This window comes from Strix aluco, chromosome 16, assembly GCF_031877795.1.
Source record: "Strix aluco isolate bStrAlu1 chromosome 16, bStrAlu1.hap1, whole genome shotgun sequence".
Lineage (NCBI taxonomy): Eukaryota > Metazoa > Chordata > Aves > Strigiformes > Strigidae > Strix > Strix aluco.
The window spans coordinates 964,865-992,471 of NC_133946.1; the positions used below are offsets into that span (position 1 = coordinate 964,865).

The window sequence follows — 27,607 nt, forward strand, 5'->3', positions numbered from 1 at the left end:
ACCTCGTGTATGAATCTGCAAGAACAGAACTGTGCAGAAAGAACTCCATTGAAATCAATGGAATTCAGTTTGAAAGAAGGGGTCAGTGGGCACAGAGGCAACAGCAAAGTCAACAAGATTTAAACCAATATTAAAACCAGTTAACATTATTGAAATAAACATTCTCAGAGTAAAAAGTAGTAAAAATACTTGCAAATCTTAAAAATGGCACTGAAAGCAAGGATATTTTTTGCATTGGATGGCAGAATATTCTCATGCAGTGTTCCCAGCATAAGCATTCCAACACTGTTTAGGGCAGAGACTCCATAAGTGAAAATTAAGGATAATTTATCTCTTTTTCTGGGGTGGGCAGGGGGAAGGGGAGGAAGGGGAGAAGAGAATGGAAAAACCCTCAAAACATGGTAGGTACATGTTGATAAGCCATCACGGTTTTTTATTTATTTTAAAGCATACTATAAAATACTTATTACCATAACAACAGAAAAAAAACCAACATTTGGTCGGTAAGAGAATAGCAGCAAATGATTGCTGTTTTCTTAAAACTGTGACTTTTTTTGGGACTCAATCCTGCATTATATTAAGACCAGCAGGATATATGCTATTCCATAGCTCACACTGACTTCGGCAGGTGGGAACCTAAGAAGTTTCTGCACTTGGCTGCTCATAGCTTTCTTTCACATCTGAGCCACATTTTGTCAGCCTCATAGACCAGCTGCACTAGTACAATTGATGAAGGCAATGAACTGCAGTACAGAGGACAAAAAAGATTGTGAAATACCTTCTATTTTATACATCTCACTTCTTAAATTCCATAATGTGGAAGACACCATTATTCATGTCTGAGAATGTAGCAGCCCAATTGTTTATAGGATTATTCAGTAACAAATTTACCTAAATAATTTTTTTCAATTTGTCCCCTTGACTTCACAAAAAGAATTAAAAAAAAATAATCAGCAAATGAAATTTAATAGCTATCAGTTTCAGTATCACCTTCCACCCATCAGACACCTTAGTGCATTGTCCAAATTCCGCCCTGCTTTGTATTTTCCCCCTTTCTCTCTTCCATTTGCCCTGAACACCAGTGATGCTTTAATTCAAATAAGCTGTTTTAGAATAGACATAGTGGTAGTTCTGGATTTGTTTCTGCAAGTCTGAACTTGCAGAATCTATGCTAATACTAACTTGAGTGCACTGCCACTGGGTATTTAGAGGAGAAGGGTTGTCTGTAAAGTGTCATGAGGAACCTACTGTGTTGCAGACTGTGTGGCACAGAAACAGGAGTTGCTGCCACAGATGCAGCATCTGGCTGAGAGGAAGAGGAATGCCTCTTGCTGCGCATATGGCATGGCTCAGAACCCGGACTGGCTGCTGTCGTCTACCAAAACAACCCACAAAATGTGGAAAAGGAGCTTTGCAGAGTTTTTCCTTACTATTGCCAAGCTGGAATCACCATGACTTAGCCTGTGTAGTAGGTTCCATCACAGTGATTACAAAGCTGAGTCCTGCTGGGTGGAGATTCCAGATGGGTTGCTGATGACAGGGTAGCTGTAGCAGTGTGGCATTGTACCATCTCCACTAAATACTGCATCTCATCACTGTACTGGTTGTGGATCTAGCTAGGTCGGGTTTTATGCAGAGTGCCCCATTAATGTAGTATAGACATGCATATAATAAGAACCAAAGCATCCATGTAGAGAATTGCTGCAAAGTAATTCACACCCTAGTTTACTCCATGCTCATTTCTCCAACATAATCACCTCCTGCCCCTTCTTACTTTCTAAACAGCTTTTCTGCCTGCCTTTTCAAGCAAGCCTCATTTTCCTACAAAGCCATGTATACCTAGTTCCTGACCCACCCCATGAATGAAGCAGCTGGCTCAAACTAACCGAATGTACTCATACAGTTTTTCCTGTGATAGACGTCTGTCTCAATGAGAGCTGTACTGTAGAAGAAAGGCCTGGGGGAAAAAAACAACAAAAACCAAAGCCAAACTGAAAAAACACACCTATATTTTTCATTTAAACATTTTTTTTGGCACTTACACTGAAGCAGAATGCTCTTAATAGCAAACCCATTTATACTGTGCAGATGCACTATTATAAGAATTGTTAGCATTGTCTTTTGGAAAAATGCACTAATATATTGGTTATATGCCTAATTTGTACAATATAGCATGGGTGGTGTGAACGTGTTGCAGAAGGCTTTGTGCTTGTTCTCTACAAGATTTTAATTTGCAGAGTATATACTGGTATTAAACTTCTGAATATCTGTAGAGATGACTCTTAGTGAGGCTGATTTAACAATCCTCACTGAGGCAAGAGCATTCCAAACCTTCTAAACAGTGGTGGACTTCCAGCCACCTGGGAGGTAATTTCTTTTTTCTCTTTCTTTGGAAAATCCTTTGCAGTAGATTTCAGTGAGTCTTCTATCTAATAAAATCAATGATTTCGCTTTCATCCAGTTGTCTTCTGAAATGCTGTTCCCTATACCTTAACTCAGCACCTGGATTTCCTGCTGCTCAGAACCAGTCCTTTATCAGATACATTTTTTAAAAATTAAGAAACCTCCTTATTCTCTATTTAAGACCCTGAAGACTTGCTAGATTTCTGAAGTATAGAAATTAGTCTGGCAGTTACAATTGCACAGGTCTCTTGTGGTGGTTCTTTGTCAGAAATTTGGAAAGATATTTGGGGTGTGACTTCATAGTTAGCCAGTGAAAACTGCCTAGAATACTCAAGTGTCGGAGATACTGATATTTCATCAGTGAGTGTTTATACAGGCAACTAAGGAGAGTGAGACAGTGCCCATAACAGTACAGCTTGCTTTGCTTTCAGAGTCCTATTTAGAACAGTGAATATTTTTAGCTGATATAATTGTACTAATGCATAATCATCATAACTTTCAAAGAGGAAGATTGCATATGTATTTCCAGAATGGTTTAGGAAAAAACCCCAAAAAACCCCCAAACCCAACAGAGACTGTCTTCTCAGGAGGTCTAGTTCAATGAAACATGTAAGCTGCAAATTTTTTACGTTCTCTAGTCTTCTAAAATGACAGATTTGTTCATATTCTTTAGCATCAGTGGAGTGAGTGTGATGTACTGCAGTGTTCTGTTTCTGACATTGGTTAGCACCAGCTTTACAATAAAGTAAGAAAGCTTTAAAATTTATCGTTTTCATTATTTGCCAAAAGAGCTTTTTTTTCTCCTAACCACTGCCAGTTCGTGTTTGAACTACCTTAAAGCATGTCTATAATTTGTAATTTTTGGAGTTATTAGTATTTCAATTTTCTATGTTAATGTCTAATTTTGACACGTTTTAGGCCTCTCCAATATCATGTCTTAGTGAATTCTGTGGTTTAATTGTATGGTCTTTAAGAAGCAATAATCCTTGTATCGGTTTTAAAATGTATTGGCTTGATTCCATTGTAATCTGCCTGCTTAAGTGGTTTTGTGGCAGTCATCTTCTAAATGAAATACCATATTCATAAACACCTACTGGAGCTAAACACAAATTACAGCTGATTGAGTTGGAAGAGCATCAGAGTGTCCTATAGCTGCACTGCATTACTCTTGTCTTTATAAAAATGTATTATTGATGAACTCAGAAGCATGGATAGGAAATTACTATTATTAAAATTTCCAAATAATTTTGTATTGTATTACCTTTTTCATTGCAGAAAATGCTGTGTCACGGTTTGTGTGTGTAGGAAACACTAGGAATATACCATGGAACATGTATGTACTTTTAATTGCTAGTAGAAAATTACTTTTGTTGGATGTAGTGAGCTACTCCTTGCTGTTTGCCTTACTTTTCCATAGTCAGAAATGTGGCATGTTTTCTTACAATTTAAGGTAACATTCACATATAGTTATCAAAGGTTGATGTTAATATAATTTCGATTAATGACAAAGGATAGCATTAATACTCTGTTAGGTTTCTGTAACGGCCAGATTTTCTATTATTTAGGGATGGAAGATCCATCTGATCTAGAAAAAGGTTGAGGAAAAGCTACTTACTATCTTCAGTCATCAGGAGGAAGCTAAAATACAGGGAAATCAGGCAAATAGTTATAAATCCAGGTTAACCTTTTGGAAGTCAGTGAAGTCTTGTTTTTCCTTGTTAACTGAAGTTCTGTTTTTCCTTGTTAACTGTCTGAACAGTTCAAAACCTCTCCTTAATATGATTACTTGTACATATGAGCATATTATTACAAACCTGTTATTTTTAAATAGGTTCAAGAACATTAAATCATTAGATTACAATAAACAGCATTTCCAGTTTTTGACCTATGGTTCTCTTTATTAAAACCAGTCTACTTACAGTGTGTTAAAATTGTTCCGCATTTCTGTAGAGTATTTTTATATTGCTATTCTTTAGTCTTTAATCCATTTAAAGCAAGTGCAGCTACTCATTGAAATTATGTAAATTTTTCCTATTTTGGTGAAACCAGTTTGGTTTCTAAAGAAACTGCATAAAGGAGGCTTTTTCCCATTCATACCCAGATTGTTGCTTATACCTATTTTGGGAAGAAAGTCGGGGGAAGAGAACCGAAACCACTATCAGAACGTGACCTAAATCAGGCCAAACATCTGAAGACTATCAGATACTTAAAAAAAAAAAAAAAAAAGCTAGATCTGACTCTGAAGCTTTTATTAACCAGTAGGTATTTCTGGCTTCATGTGGCATGATTTTATGTCATACAGTAAAATTTAAGCAGGTTCAGAGGAGGCCACAAAAGTGATCAGATGACTGGAGCACCTCCCCTGTGAGGACAGGCTGAAAGAGTTGGGGGTGTTCAGCTGGAGAAGAGAAGGCTCTGGGGAGACCTTACAGTGGCCTTCCAGTACCCAAAGGGGCTACAGGAAAGCGGCGGGGGGAGCTCTGTATCAGGGAGTGTAGGGATAGGACAAGGGGTAACAGTTTTAAACTGAAAGAGGGTAGATTCAGATTAGATATAAGGAAGAAATTCTTCCCTGTGAGGGTGGTGAGGCCCTGGCCCAGAGAAGCTGTGGCTGCCCCCTCTCTGGAAGGGTTCAAGGCCAGGTTGGACGGGGCTTTAGGCAACCTGGTCTAGTGGAAGGTGTCCCTGCCCATGGCAGGGGGGTTGGGACTAGATGATCTTTAAGGTCCCTTCCAACCCAAACCATTCTATGATTCTATGAAAATGTTAAATGTGTTCTGGAGATTGACAATATTTACGTTTCTGGGGTAACACAAGCCATTTCAGCACCATAGAATTATTTCCCATTAGCCAGCTTCACAAGTTTAATGAACTTACAAATGAATAATCATTAACAAAAAGTAAAAAGGACTTCAGAGATGTATTTGAATAACATGATCTCATTTCTCTGGATTCTCTTTTGTGCAATTTTGAGTAAAAATGGAAGGTCTGAAAAGAAAAGATCATGAAAACTTAGTTCTTTTGCAAGTTCTGAGCTAGTATGGCCTTACCACCTGGCAACAGCCTCAAAAGCAGCTGTGGGAATTGCTGTATTATGGTTGGTGAGCAATCTCATGAAGGGTTGCAAGGTGAATGGGGGAAGAGGTAAGTTCTATGTATGTTTATTGTAAAATACCTGTAATCAGAAGAATCTCCAACTGGGGTATTTTTTCCTGGATTTCCTTGGTAAAAAGGAAGTGGTTTTGTTTCTGGATGTTTGTTTTTGTTGTTTTAAGAGAAAAAATACAAGTAAACATAATTTCATACTAGGTAGTTATTCTGCTTAATATAAATGGTTACTGAAACGATTTTAATTTTGCAAGGCTTTCGGGCTTAGCATTTACATGCAGTGTGTCTGAAACAGAAGTCCCACATACAGTGAATCCAAGTTAACACACCTGCTCACAGTTTGTTTCGGATGTAAAGAGCTGAATCCCTAGATTGAGGTGGTACGGGGTTGAATTACAAAATTTTCTAGAGATTAAGTTCCTAGATAATTTCTGGTTTCAGCATTGTTCAGATACTGTGAGAGCTGAGCCTGGTCGGGTTGAAGTATTTAAGAGAGTGACATGAAAAACACTCTTGAGCTAGTCAAAAGCCTTTATTCCTTTTATAGACTCAGTACTGTATTTTTAGTGAGTGGAACTCTGTTTAGGCCCTAAAGAAAGGCAAAAGGACATAGCCTTTTAACTACTGATTTAGTTTTCTCGGGGATTATTTTGACTCAGCATTTTGTATACTTTATTGACTCATTTAGCGAATGTGGCAGCTCAGAGAATTAGCTGAGAGCAGAGCCATAAGGGTACTTGCTTCAAATATACTAACTCAGATTTTCATCTAGCTCCATTAGAAAATAACAGGTTTATTACTGTTGTTTCCTAAATAACATTGATGGAAAAAGCTTAAGAAAAATAGGAGTCAGTAATTTAAAGCCTGTTCTGATTAAAGGAAACAGATTAGAAGCTAGAGTAGAAAACATCAGCAAGAGCTCAGCTTTTTACTCCTCTAAAGGGCTAAAGTACCTAGAGAAGCCAAAACATATACAAATGATGTCAAAACTATTCCTGCCAATGGCTGTTTCCATTCTCAGTTAACTTCGTAAAAGCTTTCTGGTGTTCTTTATACTTGTCCTTCTCTTCCTTGGTCATGATTTTCTTAAGTAATAAATACATTCTTAGCCAGCTCCCCGATCATCTTGCTTCCAGCAACCACATTGTAAATATACTCACATTATGTCTTTTACCCAAACAGATACAGAATCACGATAGCACTGTGACAAATAGAAAAAGCACAAGGCTGAGGATGTGTCAGCAGAACACTCTGGAAGATGAGTCCAAATGCACAGAGTTTATGGATTAATTGAAATTAGGATTTGGATACTTTCTGCCAGATGTCTTAAATTAAATTATTAACACACTTTAAGTAAATTAAAAAAAAACTAGTTAAACCAAACCAATTTTGAGCAATAAGAATACCTGATTATAAATATAGCACAGTTTAACTGGTAATTAAAAAAGGTAAGTAGGATTACTTTTCCTGTGTATACTTACGTAGAAGCCACAGAGAAAAGTTCAAGGACTTATGCAAAGCAGCTCACCTCATATAGGTAAATAAGGACTAAGGCTGGCTGCCTTTAAAGTGGAGTGAAACAACAGCTATATTCTCTGAGTCTTTATAAAACTCTTCTACTTTTTCAGGACTCCAATCTCTGTTTCCCAGTTTCACTTTTCATGGCAATCAGAACCCATAAGGGATTGATTTCGAGTAAAATATGTACAGAAAAAAAAGTGCTTATTTTGTAACACTAACATTTGCAAAAACGAAAACAAATGGTATATTGCTCCTACACAAATATCAGTGACATAGGATATTGTATTTGGGTGTACAAAAAATGAAAAAAATATCAGTTGTGCTTTATTTAGCATAAACTTCATTTTTGTTCAGTCTTTTTTGTCTTTTCCTGACTACCTTTTCCTCATAAACAAAAGATATAGCTTCCTTATTTTCAGATTTGTGCCCTTAAATTAGTAGTAAAAATACAATGCACATTTGTTTCTTTAAGAACAGATTTGGGTGGCATCCTTAACCTCTGTAGTTCTTAGCAGGAATTATGGATACCATTAATTTCTTCAACATGAGCATTATTTTCCAGGAAATTGATAATGAAGTTTGGTAGGCAAAAGGTGTAGTCGCATCAGTCAACTAAGATGAGGAAGAACTAAGCTAGATTATAGTATGTATGGGAAATTATCTATCCTCCTACCTGTAATCATCCAACGTTATACTCTTCCTGTTTAACACACAACTGTATCTACAGATAATACATTGCCAAGAGGGTCACTTGCAGAAAAGATGGCTTCTTTAAGAAGACTACACTTAAAGGGACTGACAATTGCTTTGCGCTCAGTGAATTCTTCACAGCAGTACAACATGAAGAGGCAAGGCAAAGAAAGATGCCAAGAACAGTTATACTCCATTTGAATTGACTGGAGGTGAACTTTGGGTGCAGAGTGCTCCACTCTGTTTTTTCTTTATGGTATTAGCAAAAGTTGCAAAGCAGCAGAAGCCAAGTTACAGAAGACAGATTTTATCTGTAACAAGCTTCATCCTGCCCAAATTGTATCATAACTGCTACAGAAACATCAGATAGAATACAGGCAAAAAACCCCAACCCACCTGAGCATGTACTCTACCTTCTAGCAGCTATGTTTTGGATGCTGCTTCTGAAGTCTTTTCTCTCTTCTTATCAAAGGTGCATAGACCCTCTAAACGTTTGAGTGTAATCTTGTCTAGTTCAGTGTGGCCTCTTTACCCTACCTTGAGCACCTGTGTGAAAGCGGAACAGGAAATTTAACTCTATAGTTGCTGGAGATTGTTGTCACTTCTCAATGGAAATAAGAACAAAAGGTCTTTTAAAAGAAATTGTAATTCACGTTCAGGTCCTTTGACTGTCCAGATCTGCAGAAATTCTGAGTAAGATACAGCATTGAAGATCTGATATTTGTGTTGCTGATACATTAAACTCATTAGTGATTTCCTCCATTCTGATAGTGGTCTCTTCACAAATCTTTGCAGGACAGGTGGCTTTAACAGGTTACAAGTCTTTATCAAGATCAAGGATATTTCAAGAGAAAGAACATCCTAGTTGGTATTCAGTCAATTATTGCTCCTTTATTCAAACTGCTATTTCATTGATTTACATATTTTAGGCAAAAAGAATCTAAAAGAAGTTATCAGGCTTCTTTAAAAAAATGCAGAATGTCACCATGGTATTTATGTTTTCAGATGTGAATTCATATCAAGAATATTATCTTTTTATTATGTCTGATGAAATTTAATATCTTTTTCTTTTCCAATCCCTGTAAATATTGCTAAGAAGCATTGTTTTCTTTGGGGTTTAGCCAGCTATCAGAAAAAAGAGGGAAAAAACCCCCACTTCAGTGTTTATACTCTAGGCCAGCAAAGTCTCAGAATCAGTGAACCTTAGGATTCAAAAGAAGCTTTTGCAGCTGGAAACTTTACTGGAAGGTAAGCAAACAAAACTGATGTCAGAAATCTCACTCAGTCCTTCTAGAGCTGATCTTAAAAGGATTGGCACTGATGTTTTAAACCGTTCATTCTTTTACAAGATGCAAAGCTGTCACTTCTGCTGTCCCTCTCAGAATTGCTGTCATGGAGCTCTTGAAGGGAAATCACTACTAATGCAACTAGGCCTGCCTGGAAGAAAAAGAACTGAGAACTCTGTTGGCCTCCTTTTGATGTCAGTTGATGATCTAGCTTCATGTGATGCCATCTCCTCTGTATGGTGTTATAACCTATTACAGGTAACAACTGTAATTAACTGTAATCTAATAAATTGTGGTCAGACTACTATAATATTGATTCTTGCTTTCATGGACTTGTTTTTTAAGAGGGAGAATTCAAAGGAATTCGCTTGAAGGACAACATCTTGTCTCACAGGCAGGATTTGCCTGAGGTGTACCTGACTAAGAGGACAACAAACACAGAATGTAGGATGGGTATTTTCTACTTACAGTGAGAGAGTACAACACTTGCTTTATCTCAATTTTAAGTATGGTTACTTAGACAGGGAGTGTAAATCTCCAAATCTGTAGAGGAAAGAATACAAAATATGCTTGCACCAAAATGTCTTTTTTTGTTATTCCGTTGCAGGATTTATGCAGGCCTTATAATTACTAATTTTTGAAAGGAATTTTAGAAATGGTGAAATAGTGAAAGTGTGGTTTAGGTGGTAAAAAGAAAGAGGATAAGACTACCTAAAGCAGTGTATGCTCTACTGACATTTAATTGAAGAAAGAGTGGCATTACTACCTTGCTTATGATACTGTGGGTAGAATTTATGGTGCATTTAGCTCGATAACCTTTGCTGTTAGGCCAGACAAAAACAATGTTTTGGGCTACATACATGTGTAACATGTTTTATTATCAACTTTAATTGCTAAGACAGTTTCTTGGCTACTCGCTGGTGTATAATTTAGATAGATAGAAAAGAGTTGTCACACTTCATACAGGAGGCGTTTAAATACTCACCAGAGCATGTCCCTTTCTCCACACTGGAGTAACCATAAGTAACCAGGATTACTTGATCTTGGTTGGGAACATGAAGTACTTTGGTTTCTTGTGCACTGTGAAGCGTAGGAAAATGTCAAATGCAGAGTAACCTGTTACTGTCACAATACACCAAGTAAGATGCATTGTCTTGTACATTGGCAACATAGATTTGTTTGCAGGCAGTGAGTATTCTAAGTAAGTATGTTCATAATACCAGTTTCTTTCAATTCATCTTACAAATTAGACATGATCTTTGCTATGTAATTGGCAGCAGATCTTTGGCTATTGTTTAAGCCAATAGTAATGTGGAAATACGAAAGTGGGGTAGGCAATGTACTACTTTCACAATGAATTAAGAGTTCAAACTTAATGTTAGATTTCTTGTGACTTGTCAAGATGAAAATAAAAAGTTGGAGTGAAGAGCAGAGGTCAAATTACAGGTGCGTGTCACTGAAATTAATAGCTCAAGCTATTATTTCTTATGACAGAGGAAAAAAAGTAAAAGTTGGATTCTGTATTTATGATATCAGATCAAATGGAAAGATTACCACATTGCCCCAAATGAGGAAACTAATTACTTCTGCCTTGGAGGTTTCTATCCAGTTCATTCTTTTTCAGAAACTCTATGAAATCAGTGTTTGAAACTTGTGAGAATCAACAAGAGATCAGAGCAAACTCTGTGCCTCTACTCCTCTACAGTTTTTTTCCAAAGAGATTATGATTTTTTTATGTTGACCACATGGATTTCCTTAGAGCTGGATTGTTCTGGGGATCTGTGAGAGATGGGTAGAGAGGGTTGACCACACTTTTTTGTACGGTCTCAAAATTGCAGATGTGTGTAGAAAGACCTAGAAACAATGCTTTTCATCCCAGACCATCTATTCTTTATTGACAGATCTCTGTAAACAGCAGGTGTCTTCTAATGGATGTGTGCAAATAAGTACTATTGTCTCTTAGCTTTTTTAGCATAAAGGTGGTAGGAGCACAGGTGATTCAATTATTGGAAATCTGTAAATTACTATTACACAGAAAGTACCATAATGAAACAGCCAATCAATTTGCATCTCAGTAAATTAACACTGGTTGAATTTCTGTACGATTCATACGTCAAATCTTTACTTGCGTGTCCTTCATTTTTATCTGCTTTTGCTTTTCCAGATTTGTGTAGTTTCTATAACTATAGTGTATGAACAATATAGAAAAAATCAGTAAATTCCTGTTTTATTAGGACCTTTCATGTAGTAAATATGATTTATGTCCCATTTAAGGGTGTTTCACACTGCTTTAACAAGGACAAAGGAGCCACAGTACAAGACCAAATCAAGATGCAGTTAATTAGTCTGTGTAGTAGTCTCTGCATCTGGGAAAGGAAGATTAAGAAATAAAGGCGTTGTCTTAATGGAAAAATTAGTGCTGTTTAAGTATGAAGTTACGGGCTATTCTGTACAAACATACGTTGTGCACAGTGAAAGGGTATTTTCATGCCAAAATGCAAAGCTGCGTACAGCATCTAAAACTACACATAATTAAATGAGGGAACATTTGAGAAGCAGGATGTATATGACAAGATGAAAGACATGCTGCTTTCTGATACTGAGATTTTATTTTTGTAAAGCACTGCATTGTGGAATATGATTACACCTTTGGATTTTACTAGGACTATCTTTGTTCGAAGTAGTTTAATCCACATTCAGAGTGGGAAAAACTGCCTTTGCTTTCTGTGTGGTGAGAATATTTAAACTGGAAGTTAGATCAGAGTTGGTACTGTGTTCTGAATTGAGCCTAGTTTCCCTTTATGTTTACTTCCTTGTGTAGACAAACCCCAAGTAAGTGCGTCACACAGGAAGTCTGTGGAGTTAGTCTAAGATTCATGCTGGTGTAACAGACATGAGAGAAATTTTGTGACTGTTTCTGTCCCAAGCAGATGGAATACTGTTAAGTGACAGCTCCAACAGGAGCAGATTTTGGGATGTACTGTCTTAAAGGCTTTGTTAAGGAAGAATTAAAGAAAGGTTGGATAGCAGAAAGATGAGTCACATGTCTTCTTCCAAGTTTAAATAATGCATGAATGTGCATTACAAGTCCACAGTGCTTATAAGCAGTGCTGGAATACTATCCAGTGGCCTCTGTTTTCCCAGTTTTAATGTAGACTAATCTATTTAAATTTGGATCATAAGGGAAAAAGATCAATGTCAGTACTTCTCCAAGAAGTAAGTACTGCTGGACTTGTAGTATGCTGCATATCCTTGGCTTGTGACCTTCCTGTTCTACTTCTGAAGTACTGAGAGAAAAACATTTGTAATACTGAAAGGACTGAGAGAAGAGACTTTATAAATGTGTTAAAAGGCATCAGTGCAATTTTAAAGCTCTTCATAACAAAAAAAACACAAGTGTGGACTTTTGCCTTTTCACAAGTGTAGTAAATCTCATGAAACTTTCCATTAGTATCATACTGTGTTTTCCAAGAAGAGAAATGCCATAATGTTCATCCAGTTCAATTTTTAAAAATATCTCTCTGTGTCTCCAGCTTCCAAACATTATTGAGGGGGCTGGACAAAGTTAAACACAGCAATTCAAAAGCCAGATCCATTAGCCAAGATGGAATTAGACTTTCTGCTAAAAGAAGAATAATGATGAAAAATATTGACAGAGTGAACAGACTGAGGCTTTCTTTAATTTATATATTGTAGTTTCTTCCTACCACATATTTCCTGAATAGATTTCACTAGATAGAATTGATTTTTTCTGGCCTAGCATTTCCCTTTCTTCAATAGCCCTATGTTCCTTTTTGTATGATACATTAGATACATTAAATAATTCTATTCCATTCTCTAATCAGTATTTGTTAGCTTCCAGGAGTCGGATCTTATTGCTAGGCAACTAAACAAGAAATCTCTGTCTTTGTATTAGGCAGTTTGCTGTATCCATGCCTGACCCTATGCTTATCTATACATACATCTATAAAATTACCTAAGTGCAGCTGTAAACACCAAATGTAAACATGCTGCATATATTATGCATATTGAATTTATCTTGAAACTGAGCTGTTAGTAGTCAAAATAGCTTGGAAAAAGACACAGATTTTTCCCTCTCCCTTTTTAGATGTATTTCCCTCACATGCAACAAGCTTTAAGGGCAGCCTTGGTGCTGAAAATTACTTTTTGTCTTTTGGGCTATTAAAAGAAGAGCTATTTATATAATAACCACTAGAATCTTCATGAGAATACCTCCATATTTTTATTAATGTCTCTCTAAGATTTTGATTACTGTAATTCTCTGTTTGCAAATTTTCCAAAAGAATTGTGAGACAGATGAGTCAGTCTGAAAATACAACAGCAGGGCTTCAACAGATTGTACAGGCAGCAGTCTTTCTGCAGTTTTAATAGAGCTTATGCATTTAATATTTTAATGAGTTCATATCTGCCATCTTGGTGCTTGATTGCATTTCCAGTGCCATCCAGCTTATTTTGTCGATCTAATAATAAGATGTCCTCAGTAACATCATAGTTGTATTACTAAGGTTTTATTCTTATTTTCTTCAGTGTCATTTTTGTAGCTAGAGTATCACTGTTCTGCCACGGAGAAGAAGGTTTCTGATGTCACACATTGGCATGACTTTTCTTTTTTTTTTGAACTATTTTATATTGATTTTTAACCAGTTCATGCCATGCTTCTAACATGCATATATGTATGTGTGATGTGTGAGTCTTGGTTTTAGAATTGTAGAATTAAGATCAAAAGGGATGTGTGGAGGTCATCTAGTTCATAGTTCTGCTCAAGGCATGGTTAATCTCAGAGGTTCAGGTCCTTGTCCTGTTCAGTTTTGAAAATCTCCACAGGTGGAGTTTGTGCAGCATCTCCAGGGCCTTGCTCCGGTGCTCTCATGGTGAAGATTTTTTATCTTGTACACAGCCGGAATTGTCTTTTGTTCTTTCCCTGTGCACCTCTGGAAAGAGTCTGCTTTTGTCTTCTCTGTAACTGCTCTCTAGGTGGTAGAAAACCGCATTTGGGTTCGTTGCAGCCTGTTCCTTTTACTTGTTAAACAAATCCAGTTCTCTTAGTCTCAGCTCATGTAATGTGCTGCAGTCCCCTAGCCATTGGGGGAGGCTGCCTCTGGACTCCTTCCGTTTTGTCTTTCTCTCTCCTATACTGAGTGCCAAAACTGGACACAGTATTCCACTAAAGGGTATTCTGGATGTGGCCTCACAAGTGCTGAGCAAAGGGGAATAATAGCTTCCCCCAATATGCTAGCTACGCATGTGCTAATGCAGTCGGGTATGTGGTTTGCCTTCATCACTGCAAAGTGCATTGCTGACTCACGTTCAACTTGCTGCCGTCTTGTATACTGGTGTTTGGAAGCTCCCATCTCTGTCAGGGCCTTAGTGCAGATCCGCAGAAACATCATAACGAAACCAAGGTGACAGAGAGGTGAATCTTACAGGTGTTTGCTTAGCCATGCTACTGTCACCACCCCTTAGATGATCACTTAATTTAGCTGGCTGAATTACTTAGCCAGTTTTCTATGTGAAAGCTTTGGAGAGAACAGGCCCTTTCCAATACCCAATTCTGTGTTTTGAATTACACTTTAAACCAGCTTCTGATGCTCAGTATCTACAGGAGCTTATGGATACTCTTTTTTTTGTTCTGATTCACTCATATAGGTACACCTAAAGTTGGTTAGTATAAATAAAGGAACTGAACTGATCCATTTTCTGTTCTAATTTTGGTTCGGCTGTGATTAAAGTTGTTCCGCTGTCCTTCCTGTTCAGATCAGAAATAGATTGGTAACTGACTCATGTTAGGAAATATGGCATTTAAAAATAGAAATGATTGCATGCTGTGGGTGATCCCATGGAATGGGACTTCAGGTGGAGGTAGGCTTTAAACCCTTTTTTCTGCCTTGCTGTCATAGCAGTGCTGTTATTTGCATTTCCCACACAGCACCACTGCTTTTCTCACCTCTTCAATCTCACTTACTGTTTTTAGGAACTGAGGCAATCTGGCACGTACAGTTGAGGAGATGGAGAAAAGCTGTAGGTCTGCACTATACTTAGTATTTTAGTGGTGCTCTCAGCTGTGCCAAGGAGGTGGGAGATTGGAAGGGAGATGCTGAAGCCCTCTCAGTCTTGCCCTCCTGGAAGTATGTATAGACACAGGTGTTTGTACTGTGAGAGACGCTGTTACTTTTCTTGAGTGGAGGGAAACACAGGCTGATGGTGCCAAGCGGGCGCTCGCAGTGCACTGGTGGCACTGGGAGCACACTAGTGCTCAGGCTAGCCCATGTGACGGTTTGTGGTCATCATGTATCAGTTGGCTGAGTGCACAAAGAAGGCAGACTGTGTAGCACAGATCACAGAACTTGTGGAAATAGCGTTTCTCCCTCCATTTCTGCCAATTTAAAGAGAGCAGTTCTAAAGACGAAATAGTATCTCACTCTGACATACCTATGCAGCAATTAGCCCCTCCTTGAACTACAAGAATAGGTGACAGATAATGCTGGTTGTGGTGATGTACATCTCTGATGTAAACCAAACTAACAACACAGGTATATTCCATATAAGCCACCAAATAGCTTTCAGGTTAAAGAGAGGCTTGCATCCTCCCATTAGGAATACACTAAGCTGTCCAATATCCACAAAATGATGTTATATTTCATATTGTTTGTTCAGTTATAAATTTCAGTTTAAATCCCAAGTTGCTGCATCCAACCAATCTGTATCTACTATAAATATTATTCTTAATGTAATATTATATTATACCTCTACACTGGCTATTTTGTCTTACTGATTCTAGCCAGTCTTTTTTTTTCTTGTAATATGAGATTTCTGTTGCAAAGTAGCTAGTTCTAAGATGTTACAGATGAAAGCATGGAAACAATAAGTTATTTAACAATTACAGATAACACCTGCAACATTAATATTTTTATATTTTATGCCATTAAAAAAACCCCTACATTTTTGTGAGTTTAGCTTGGTTTCATTTAAAAACCCGTGTCAGTTTTGGTTTCTTATAGGTCAATTTTCTTAATCTACTTCACGAAATCTCTAGATTATAAAAACTTCTATCTACATTTTCTATGGACTAAGATTCTGTGAAGATATAATTGGAACGGGCTTCCCAGAGAGGTAGTCGGTGTCACTGTTGGCATCTGGCAACTGCGAGGCCTGTCAGTGTTGAAGAGGCATTTGGACAATGTCCTTATCAACGTGCTTTAACTTTTGGTCAGCCCTGAATAGGTCCAGCAGTTGGACTGGATGATCGTTGTAGTTCCCTTCCAGCTGAACTGTTCTATTCTGTTCTGTTCTGTTCTATTCTATTCTATTCTATTCTATTCTATTCTATTCTATTCTATTCATCTATTTTTCATTTTGTTTGACAGAAAGATTGGGGTTATTTTCAAAAATGAGTTCAGTCTCCTAATAGAGCTAGTTCATCTACTCTCCTCAGCCTTTGGTGCTTCAAAAATAGCAAAACTCATCTCAATTGTGAGTTCCTATCCAGACTAAATAAGTGTGTTTTATTCATCTGTCAGATTTCTTAGTTCTCTCTCACTGATTTAGCAGTGATTTCCAAACTTTTTACAGTGCTTCAATGGAGACATGAAGCTATTTGCCACAAAATATTCTGAAATAAGTGTACATAGGTTTTTAAACCTCAGGTAAAATGTGTTGGAGTCACAGGATAAGCATGATAGCAGATTCTAAACATGATAAAAAACTATGTAAGCCACATATTCATCTTTGTACATGCAGATAACATGCACATACACGCATTTAACATGCCAGGCTGTGATTGCTAGAACTTGGGAGTTTCCACCTTGAACTTCCTGACATATGTGAATCTAACTTGCATCCATTTCTCCTATGCAAGCAAAAAGATCTATTTTTAAAACAATTTCATCAAAGGAAATTTTATTAAGAGGAAAGCTGAGATAGGAGAAGGAAATACATCCTGCTGTGCAAAATTTGGCTCCAGCCTCCCCACCGCCCTGAGCTGATACTGTCTGTGTCTACATTAGCAAGTAGTGCTGTGCAGTAAGAGCCAATCTGTAGTTGATGCTGAGAACCTGATGTCCACATGATATGTGAGTGGGGGGAAAGGAGGGAATCTCCTTTGAACAAACTCCGGTTTGCTCCTGCGAACTGGAAGTCCATTAATAGTTGGAACACGTTAGATGCTCTGTAGAGTGCATATTTCAGTTTGTTTCATTTGGGGGATATCTAGCTGTACTCTCTGATCTGTGCTGTGTGAAACAAAGTAAGGTAAGAAGGAATGAACAGAAGATTCACTTCAGAAGCATACTCCTGATCTGAACTTAGACTCATGTAGATGCACCTGTTGATTGGATGGTTTGAAAAGCTAACATATTCAGCCAGGCTGGAATTAGTACCTTCTCCCCTTCGAAAAGAAATTACCTCTATATTCACTGATGCTTAAAAAACCTATGCCAGTATATATTCTCTGTGCTAGGATGGGAGAGAGGGAAACATCATAGAATATAAGGGTGTTCACAATGGAAACTACTTGTTAGGTTAATAGCAAAGAGCTAACCTGTTAAGTGATGACATTCTGTTTCAAAACTAAAATGGAGGGTACATGGACAGAAATGTATCTTCTAGATATGTGATTTTACTATTTGAAAGCCTTCACTATTTACTTTTTTATAAAGCTTCAACTAAGAGAACTTGCCCTGATTTCAAATTTTTTATTCTCCATAATCTGAAAACTGATATATTTAAGACCTTGCATGAAACCCAGTACACCACTTAAGCCTATAGGATTAGTTGCAGACAATACAGACTACTGCTACTTTTATTCTTCTGAGTCGTTACTGTAAAATACTACAGCAGTGAATACAGAGAAATATGATAGTTCTGCAATAATGATGGAACTGAAGAAGGTTATGTAATTCAAACACTTGTGAAATTAGTAGAATTATGGATTTCTTGCCAAGACTTGTCTTCTGAGACTGCGGTTGTTTACAGGAGCTCTAGCATAGAAGCCCATGAGGAAAGATGGTATGAGGAGGCTGATTCTGCAGTCTTATTCAGATGAAGCAGGACTTGCTCTGAGCAATGGATGCATTCATTTTCATGAGGTAGCCTAATAGTGGAGTACTAAAGCATGATGGAATCAAACCCTACATCTTAGTGTTCAAACTCTGTTTACATAACTGAACACATAATGCTTTATTGCACTGATGTTTGCTATGGTTCTCAATGGAAACTGGTAACATAGTATATACTACATAGGTAAAAACAAAAAGACAGTGGCCATTTCATTTTCTATGCAGACTTTGCTAAAAATAGGTAATTGATCAAGCAACAGAGGTAACGAGCCATATAGAAATTTGTTATCAAAGCTTTTACAGGCCTTAGCATGTTAGCTGCAGCATTTATGTAGCTTTGAACACGAGTATTATTGGCTTTATGTAAAGGAAATCAATCCAAATATGTGTAAAATGAGAATTCTTTAAACTCAAACTTTCTCTCCCCTTTTCTGAACCACTATATATTGGTGTTCCACATATGGTACTTCCTTCAGCACTATGTCAGCATGTCTGCTGGTCAGTGGGAGTTTTGCCAGAGTACAGTCTAAAGCAGTTTTGGGCAACCCATGATGCAGATTATGAAAGGCTGGCGGCAGAGCTAGCATGGGGTTGGGAGCCATAACATATTGACGGCATTGGCTAAGAGAACCAATACCTTCTTCGGAACTCAGCAGAAATTCCAGAGTTGGGAAATCCCTTCATCATACTGCTGATTTTAAGATCATTTGGTGAGCAGTGTTTCATTTGTTTGAGTTGGAGGGGTTTTTAAATTCTGCTAGGTTTCTGTCAGCATCCTCGGCCTTTTATTTGGGAAAGAATAGTATAGTCTAGTGCAACACATTTGAAAAGCCTCTGACCCCTGAGCATTTGAGCTTTGATATCTTACTGTGAACGTCTGTTTTGAATCATATTTAGGGCCTGAGTAATTCTAACCATTGCTTGATTATTAAGTGCTAGGGTAGTTTTTTGAAAAAAGGCTATGGCATATGTAAGAATTAATTAATTCCCTGAAGGTCTTTGTATTCTCTTCAACCCTCAGTCTGATTTTCTGCATCTTTCTGCATGTTCATATGTCTTCAGCAGCTAAGCAACTATGGTTAAAAAAAAAAAAAAAAAAAATCACTGTAAAATACCAAAATGGCATTTCCCTCCTCCAGCCTTTCATAGGATAACTGCAACAGAGAGGACCAGGAATTTTACTGCCAGATGATTTCAGACCTAGGAGAACAAATAACTACACAACAGTTTTTGCCAGTGTAATATTTGTAGATAATTATTGATTGAAATGAAGCTTAAAAGTATGTTTCTTCTAAAGCCTTTTGAGAAATGTTGGCTCTTGATACACATTTAAGGCTGAAATATCTATCACCAGCGCTGTAAAGATGGTGAATTAGTTCTGTTGAAGTGTGTGTGATGCCTGGGAGAGCTCCTCAGTCTCTGATGGTGAAATCAGAGGTTACTGTAAAATTTTGGACAGAGATGGAGGAGAACAATTTCTGTGCAATGTGACAATTTATGGGCAGTGAGCAAGTGTAATATGCAGGTTAAAAGCACCTTTTTTGAGAAAACAGCACAGCAGAAAGTATAACATTGTGTCCTAAGATCTGATCCTACAAATACTCACTGTTATGAAAATTATTCAGAGCAGTCCTGTAGAACTCAGAGAGACTTTCCTAGGGAAAAATTGTTTGAGTAGAACTTCACTAGTTTCATAGGGTTGTGATCTGATTATTTACTTCTGTGAAACTTATTTAACTTCAAATACAATTAGAATTATATTCCAATTGGATAATTAATTGGATAATTCCAATTGTAATTGGATAATTACAAGTAAAAACATAAATTATCACAAAGATATATTTATATGTTAAGAAAAAAAAATAAATCTGCAAACTAAAGCATTTAAAAAATAGGAAATGCCTCAGAATTTGAATTAGCTGGGCTGAATTGTTTGATCTGAAAAGTAGGAAATAACAGTAACTGAGATCCAGAAAAAAAGGATTTCAAGCCAAAAGCTTTCTATTTATTGCAATTTGTGTGAGTGTAATTGAATAGGTGACTCCCAGGTACACTCAGGTGCATTTAGATACATGTAATACAATAGGCTTAGTTTACATGCAGGTGTGTACACTACTCGAAAGCACATCCATGGCTGTATCCTGGACCAGTGAAGTCTTATGATAGATGTGAGAGATGTATACAAGTAAAGGCAAAGTAAAGTTGTTGCAAACCAGAACACATTTGCTAATTGTTTTACTGTGTATTTGGACAAGTTAAAAAAACCACTTTTAGAAGTAATCACTAATTTGGGAGGGTTTAAGACAAATTTTATTGCAGTTTTCAGAAGTACGAGCAGTTGAGATCAGTGAAAGTTGAGGATTTTGAGTACTTAAGGAAACTGACTCAATATTTTTGGAAATCAACTCTTTCATATGAGCCTAGTACCCTTTAAAATCCTAATTTCACTCACCTCTGAAATTTTTTGCCCTAACCTTAACAGAATGACCATAGCCTATAATCTCAAAAGAATATATTCTGATGATTGAAGAACTCATGTAGAAAAGACTTTGTTTTTTTCTCAGAAGTAAAAGACAACATATTTCCTGCTGCTTTTTTTTTTTTTTCCCCCAAGGTGATATTTGACATCTGTCAATTCGAAGGTCCTGCACAGAAGTGGAAGTTATTTTACCAAAAGTTAGGTGTTACAGAAATATTTGATTTTCAAGTGCATGGTCACATCTACAAAGTCCTGAGAAGACCATTTTCACTAGTTTCTACTCCAGAAGGCAGCAGTACATATTTACATTTAAGAAAAACCAAGTGTGAAGAATAAAGACAGGTATGTTCTGGTAATATATACAGATTATACTTAGTGATTTGGTTAATATATTATGTACTGATAATCTGTAAACTCCCTTGAAGTAGAATAAAAGTTTTAAAGATACTCTTACAATCTAATTTATGATATTCATAAATGTTATCACTGAGGAAGTAGAAAGCAATTTTTCCTGAACTTTACTTCCGTGAATAATTGTTGACAAAAGGCTCTTTAGAATGAAATGCCACATCTTTTTTTCCTGTGGCTTGTGATAAGTCATATAATCAAAATGTTAGGGTGACTAATTTTTTGTTAGGAAAGAGTTTATTATGTCTGCATGCCCAGAGGTTTTCAGTTCTCTGTAACTGAGGCCACCATGTGTGATGGAAGTAAAGGAAATCAAGGTAATATTTATGCCTGCTAGTACAAACACAGCTGTACCACCTCTTATTAGTGAGATAAAATTCTGTCTGCAAAGTTCAGATCTAGAACTACATATCAAAGATGACCAATGTTAAATTTGTTGTTTAGCTTAGGTCCAGTGTTTGTTTCCTACCATAGTTTTCTGTGCTTACACTGGCAATCCCCAGTTGCATAAAACCAACTTAAACAGATAATGCTTTTGCCTCTACAGCTTAATAAAATAAACTCAAAAGCAATTTTCTTTTCTCAAATACATTTATGTCTTTTTGGAGTGCATTGCTGCATAAAATTACTAAGTAGGGTTGTGACTCTTTTTGTCATCCTTTTAGCCAACCTGGCTAGATTGGCAAACACTTTCAATTATAGATGAGGCCTTATTGAGGATTTTTGCAAAGATTGGATTAATTTATTACAGTATGTAAAGCAAATGTAATTTTGACTCATCCTGTGTATAAATAGCTCCTCTAAGGTACTAGATTTTTCTCAATTACTCAGATTATCCATATGTTTCTTAGGTTATAAACACACTTTTTTTATAAAAAGAAGAAGGAGGATTGATTCTGACATTTTCTCAGTTGTGTGCAATGACACATTTGAAATTGTAACAGTGTACTGCCAACTATGGATGTTGACTCAGGCATGAGATTTTCAAAAGGCATGCTTACTTTAGAGATTAGTTTATCATGTTTCCATCTGTTGGATAAATATTTTTTTGACTAAGTGTAAAACCCCAAATACATGTCATCCCAGATGCTCAAGAAATTTTTCATCTGACTGCTGAAATGCAACAAGATGAGATGGAAAATCCTTTCAAAACACCTGCCAAGCAACACTGTACAATTCTGTCTCAGGCAACTAGAAACTCCTTCAGATTACATTTGGAACTGTATCAGAGGGTAGTCACCTGAGATTTTGGACTTCAACAATCCAGAGATTAAAAACAGCAATCCGTGTGACAGTGTGAACAAATCTTACTGGTGGATAGCGTATGATTACCCAGCAGGTGGGAGATGTAAATCAGTAGCCTGGAGAGAATCAGGAGATATGAGAATGGCAGAGGGTTGTACGCTCAAGTGCATGCCCTCTGCAGCTGAGTTCCAGGAAATTTGACCTTGGGTTATTTTGGATGCTGGCTGATAGAAGCTTCTTTCTTGTTGTCTGAGCACTGCGGCTGGAGAAAATTGCATTCCTACTTTTTGCATTTTATCCTACTGGCTTTACCAGACAGGATTGATGAGAGCAGGTGAGACTGAAATCCCATTGTGTAAGCTCCCTTGTTGGCACGCAGAGATTTCTCTGTCCCTCACAGGGAGTATTTGGTAGATAGACCTTGGGAAGTGTTCCTTTAGGGTTCTAAAACCAGTATGTTCATTTGTAAATACACCTCTTTTTCCCTTCCACCATTCACTGAGATAAAATAACGCTCTGGTGGTACATTCTCTGTAATCCTTCTGTGGCTTCACTTGAATAGACCTGGAGGGACCTGTTGCTCAAACAGAAGCCTCCTCTGCAACACCAATGTGCTTTCATTGATACAGATTTTTTTCCTTTTCTTTATATTGTGTCTATTGATGTATTTGCCTAGGAAAAAGGAGATAAAGTAGAAGAGATTCAGTGAGTATGATGGAAGAACAACTTCATACTGTTGACTGCTCAACAGCAGGTTTGATGAGAGCAGGTAAGGACAACTTTTTTTTTTTTTTTGAGTCAGTTATGAGTTTTAATTAATGTAGCTACTAGGAGACTTTCGGTGATTTTAGCCATGCAGTTTTCTCTTTTACTCTACCAGGGTAACCTGAAAAGCAGGTTGGTTTCTTTTCTTTTGTATTCAAGTTTGATTCTGACCAGTGAACAACTACGGCCTTGGTGTAAATTACTGCTGTTACTTTCCCAATACTTTCCCAGTCTCAGCCTGCAGAATAGGAATGTGAGGCTGGAAGTGACTCTTTAGATTATAAAATCCACTTCTCTGCTGCAGCAGGCATCACATCTCATAAATTGTGTTAAAAACAACCAAACTCAGTCCTGAAACTACTTCTTCACCCATTTCACCTGTATTGAGATATCCTACATTGTTTTAAAAATGCTGTTCATGAACTTCAGAGGCCTCAGCCCTGCTCACTGCTAGCAGAGAAGGCCTCTCTGCCAAGTAAGGCCTCTACTGCCAAGTAAGATTTTTTTCAACTGATAAAATGCAGGAGATACACATGAAAATATGGTGTGTAAGTGTTTGTTTCTTTCCAGAAACTCCTGCCAGAATGCTGTTCTAGGACCCCCCTGATTAGAAACCCAATTTTGTTGTCCAACCTTTACGGCTAGTCTGCCTGTGCTTGAAAGGAAGTTACCCAGCTTGCAGACTTGATTGTGCAGTTTCTTGGGTTCTCAGAACTCATTTGGGGGAGGTTTGTTTAAAGCTTTGTTTAAGATACGTCTAATATTTCTCACTGAAGTGAGTTATAGAAATGTGCAAACTATTATTTTGTCAGTATGTATTCCATAAAGAATGTAGAAATAGGGTGGAAGATCCAGGGTTGCTAAATGATACTGTAGTAGGAGAAGAAATGTTTGGCTTTTCTGTGTATTACAGGCTGAGACTGATTACAAAAGCCTTGTAAATAGGAATATTTCAGAACATCTCAATTGTGTGCCTAAAGTCAGCATTACAGAATTCTTCTCATCCATAGGGAGGATTTAATTTTAGAATCCGTTGAAAAATAGCATTAATGTCTCTATGATAGCTCTTCTAAGTGAAAAAAAAAACCTTCAAGAATGATTCTATGATTTTGTGAAAGGTAATATATGACCCAAGCCTATGTCTTCTAGCCAGAAACAGGAAAGAGAAAACTCTCCTTAGAATTTGTTTTCCAGCTGTTTTTTCTGATTCAGAACTTCCATTGTCTTCAGTGATTATCTGAAATGAAATTCTAAACATGCAGAAGTTTATGCATCCTTAGCCATGCTATTAAATTGTTCTCTGTTCTTCCAGTTCTATCTGATTTCCTGGACTGATACCATAACAATCTGAATTGATTCCATAATTTATGACTATTATTATAACTAAAGCAGATTGCTTTTTTTTTTTTTAATTTCTAAAATGGAGGTTTACGTAGATTCCATCTTCATCTGATATTCTAAGGACTTATTATTGACTTCTGACAAGAGAAATAATACGGATTTTTTAGAGAAATGAAGAGAGAAATAGAGAAATGATAGAGAAATAAGCCACGTAGTTTGAAAAATACCTGTCTAGCACTGTATTTTTTGGATTCATGTGCTAGTAATCATGGAGTTGTTCAGGGGAGATTTTACTGATGAGGTAGGATGGGGCTCTTTCACATATACCTTAGAGCTGCTTATTGATGCTTTCAGGTCACAGATGCACAAATCACTGCTTTTGGTAGGGCTCTGGCAAAGACAGTTTGATCTAAGTGCATAGAAGGGTGAAATTTAATCCTGTAAATGGGACTGTGTACTTCTAAAATTTTAAAATGGCTGCTTAGGGCTTGGTAACTGAGGAAACCCCCTCTGAGTCCAGTTGTTCATCCACACCTTTCTAACAGAATTGCAGATCATCTTAATAATCCTCTCTTTTATCCTAATATCAAATATTGGACATTGCTTCTACATTCACAGAGTCTGTCAACAGTATTTAGTATTTTTGGCTGCAAGGGGTAGCAGCTGTAGATGGAGGTTTTTTTGAGTGTGGGTTACAGGGTCTGTTCATGTGTTATTCTGCCACATGATGTCCTCCTAACCTAGGTTAGAATCATCGAATGCATGCGCTCCAATTTCTGTAAATGTAAAATTTGGTAACAGTCAGACATGTATTTATATAAAAGGTACCAATCTTGCTACAGACTAATCAGAAGGATCTATATAATTTTCTCAGTTGCTGTATATGAATTGTGAACATTTCATCAGAGTCTGAGCATTATAAATACATCCTTATAAATACCTGCGTTGAAATCCAAAGCTTAAGAAACTTGAGCGTTTTCATTTTGTTCTACTGTAATTAACACAGTCCAGTTTAGTGTTATTGGTACTGCTCACTACTTTTTACAAATATTTCATGCTAGTTGTGTATTTTCTGCACCAAGACACAATTTGAATGTTGCACACATTATATGAGAGTTGTAATTAATTTTGTTATGAATAAATTACTTTGAACAACATTTCTAGCACTTGTATTTGAGGTACGGCACAAATACAGACTTTAAATTTAGATACAGCATACTAGTTGTCCCTTAATTTGTGCCATGCTATTTCTTGCTTTAAGTAATTTTTTTTTGTCAAAACCAGGTATACTTTATAATGCTAAGGTAGCATATTTTTGTGTACTTAAGACTTCACGAATGCTAGTTTTCTGCCGGCACATAAAAGCAGAGGGATAATCTCAAATCCTCCTATTCCAAACAAAGAAAAATATTTAAACTAAAGAAGAATTTCAGCTGCCGTAAGAACAGTGATAGAGCTGAACATCTGCATCCACAGGAGGCCAGTAATGCACTTGATGCAGTGTGCAGTTGGGCATTGACTCCTCCCAGCTGTGTCACAGGGATTAAATCTAGTGGTTCAGAATATTAACCAAAAAAAAAATTTTTCAAAAAAACTCTACTTTGTTTGTAGAAGAGTCAACAGATCTGTTTTCTCTCCATACTTTATCCATGTATATCTGTGTATATTGATACATGTACCTAGATATGTATTTCTCACCACATAGAAACCAACAGAGAGAGAAGTAAAACTTCACCTTGTCCTGCTCATCTGATCTTTTACTATGATAGGGATTTATGTTGGGCATAAACTATTTATAATAACACACATTTTACAAGGTGGCTCAGTAGTAGCAAAAGGAAAAATTTCTAATACAGATATCTAAATTTTTGAAAGTTTACTTGCAAATCTGACTCTTACTGTGTCCACTAACATCTATGTGTGTCCACTGAGATTTATGTCACACTGCAGGGCTTTCTTCTGATACAGAACTTAAGTTAGACCTAAACTTCAGTTTAGGATTTTTAAATGAACACATTCCTCAGTTAAAAGAATTAAAATGGTTACATAGAACATGTTATTAGGGAAGTGAAAGGAACTGGTTTCCATGGAATACTCAGTAATTGGTCCATCTCTCCCCTAAATGCACCCAGTACTATTTAAAGTAATTATACTAATCATCACATTATTTAGGCATAGATTACATTCTTCATGAAGAAAAATGAAAATGCTCTTCTAGCGTGCCAGTGAAATCTGCTTTGACAAGTTAATCCAGTATTTATTTAATTAAACAATGGTAATAAAATATTTAATTGCACTTTAAGATTTCTATTTCTGTCTTCTGACCAGGCAAAATATTCAGAACTCAATGTATGTCAGGCAAAGAAAATGCCTCAAGCACATCCAGTACCACCACATTTTATAGATTAATGGCAGAAAGTGAGCTGCAACGTGCACAGGTATAAATAGTTAATTATTTAATTCCCTTTTTTGTATTTGAGGCTGAAGCAGAAGGGAAATATTCCTCTTCTCCCCCAACCCAGCCCTATTTGTTTCTGAGGAATGTTAATCAGCTTCCTAGTGCCAGCAAGCTACAATCACCAACTACTAATTAGTTTTAGATAATACTGGTAATGAGCCTCTAGTTCTTCAGAGGCCGTAGACTGAGCTTGACTCAGGTTTACTCAGTTATTTATCAAGAATGTTATTGTGACAAGCAATGTGAACAGTTTGAGCATGTTTAATGCCAAATATTTTCCTTTAATAGTATCAATGCACCATTCTTTACAGTTTTTGCTGAAATAACAGCTGGTTTTAAATTAACTTTCCATTAAACAATGTTAATATTTTTCTCCTTGTTAGTCCAATTGTTTGATTACTCTCTTGAACATCTTTACTACTCAGGCAGTTATCTAATCACCTGAGGTAGGAACACTCAATTGGGCAAGATTTTTAAATGAACTTCCTGTTATATCGTCTCTCTAGGAGAGAGACTGGTCTAATATCAAGCAATGATCTTATACTGCTATTTTTACAGGGCATGAAATTCTCTGGTTTGCAGTTAGGTAGGTATTCCACGAGCAAGGTTATAGTGTGTTGGAGCTGCCAACTGTGAGGGGTAGAGAGAATAGTTTAATTTTCACTCCATGTAGAGCTATTGCTGTGATTGTCAAATACAGGGTTATTTTGTATGTTCCAAAAACTTATCCTCAAAATACTTTTCATCATTATGGCATAGAAGGAATAACATTGTCCAGCAGATGATAACAAATATTATGGAATGATTTCAAGCCTGGAACTGCAGTAGG

The 27,607-nt window shown here is 36.9% G+C and overlaps 1 long non-coding RNA gene across 10 annotated transcripts in view; it reads left to right on the top strand.

Annotated features, from left to right (window-relative positions):
* The first annotated feature begins 487 nt into the window (after positions 1-487).
* The window catches only part of LOC141930929 (uncharacterized), a 304,098-nt gene continuing 276,978 nt past the window's right edge, over positions 488-27,607 (top strand). For 9 of the 10 annotated variants that reach the window (XR_012625437.1, XR_012625435.1, XR_012625436.1 and 6 more), the window contains exons 1-4: positions 488-8,970; positions 9,072-9,266; positions 20,697-20,903; positions 22,891-22,983. This is a non-coding gene — a long non-coding RNA (uncharacterized LOC141930929). The remainder of the gene's footprint in view (positions 8,971-9,071; positions 9,267-20,696; positions 20,904-22,890; positions 22,984-27,607) is intronic. The other variant, XR_012625433.1, reaches the window with a different exon arrangement.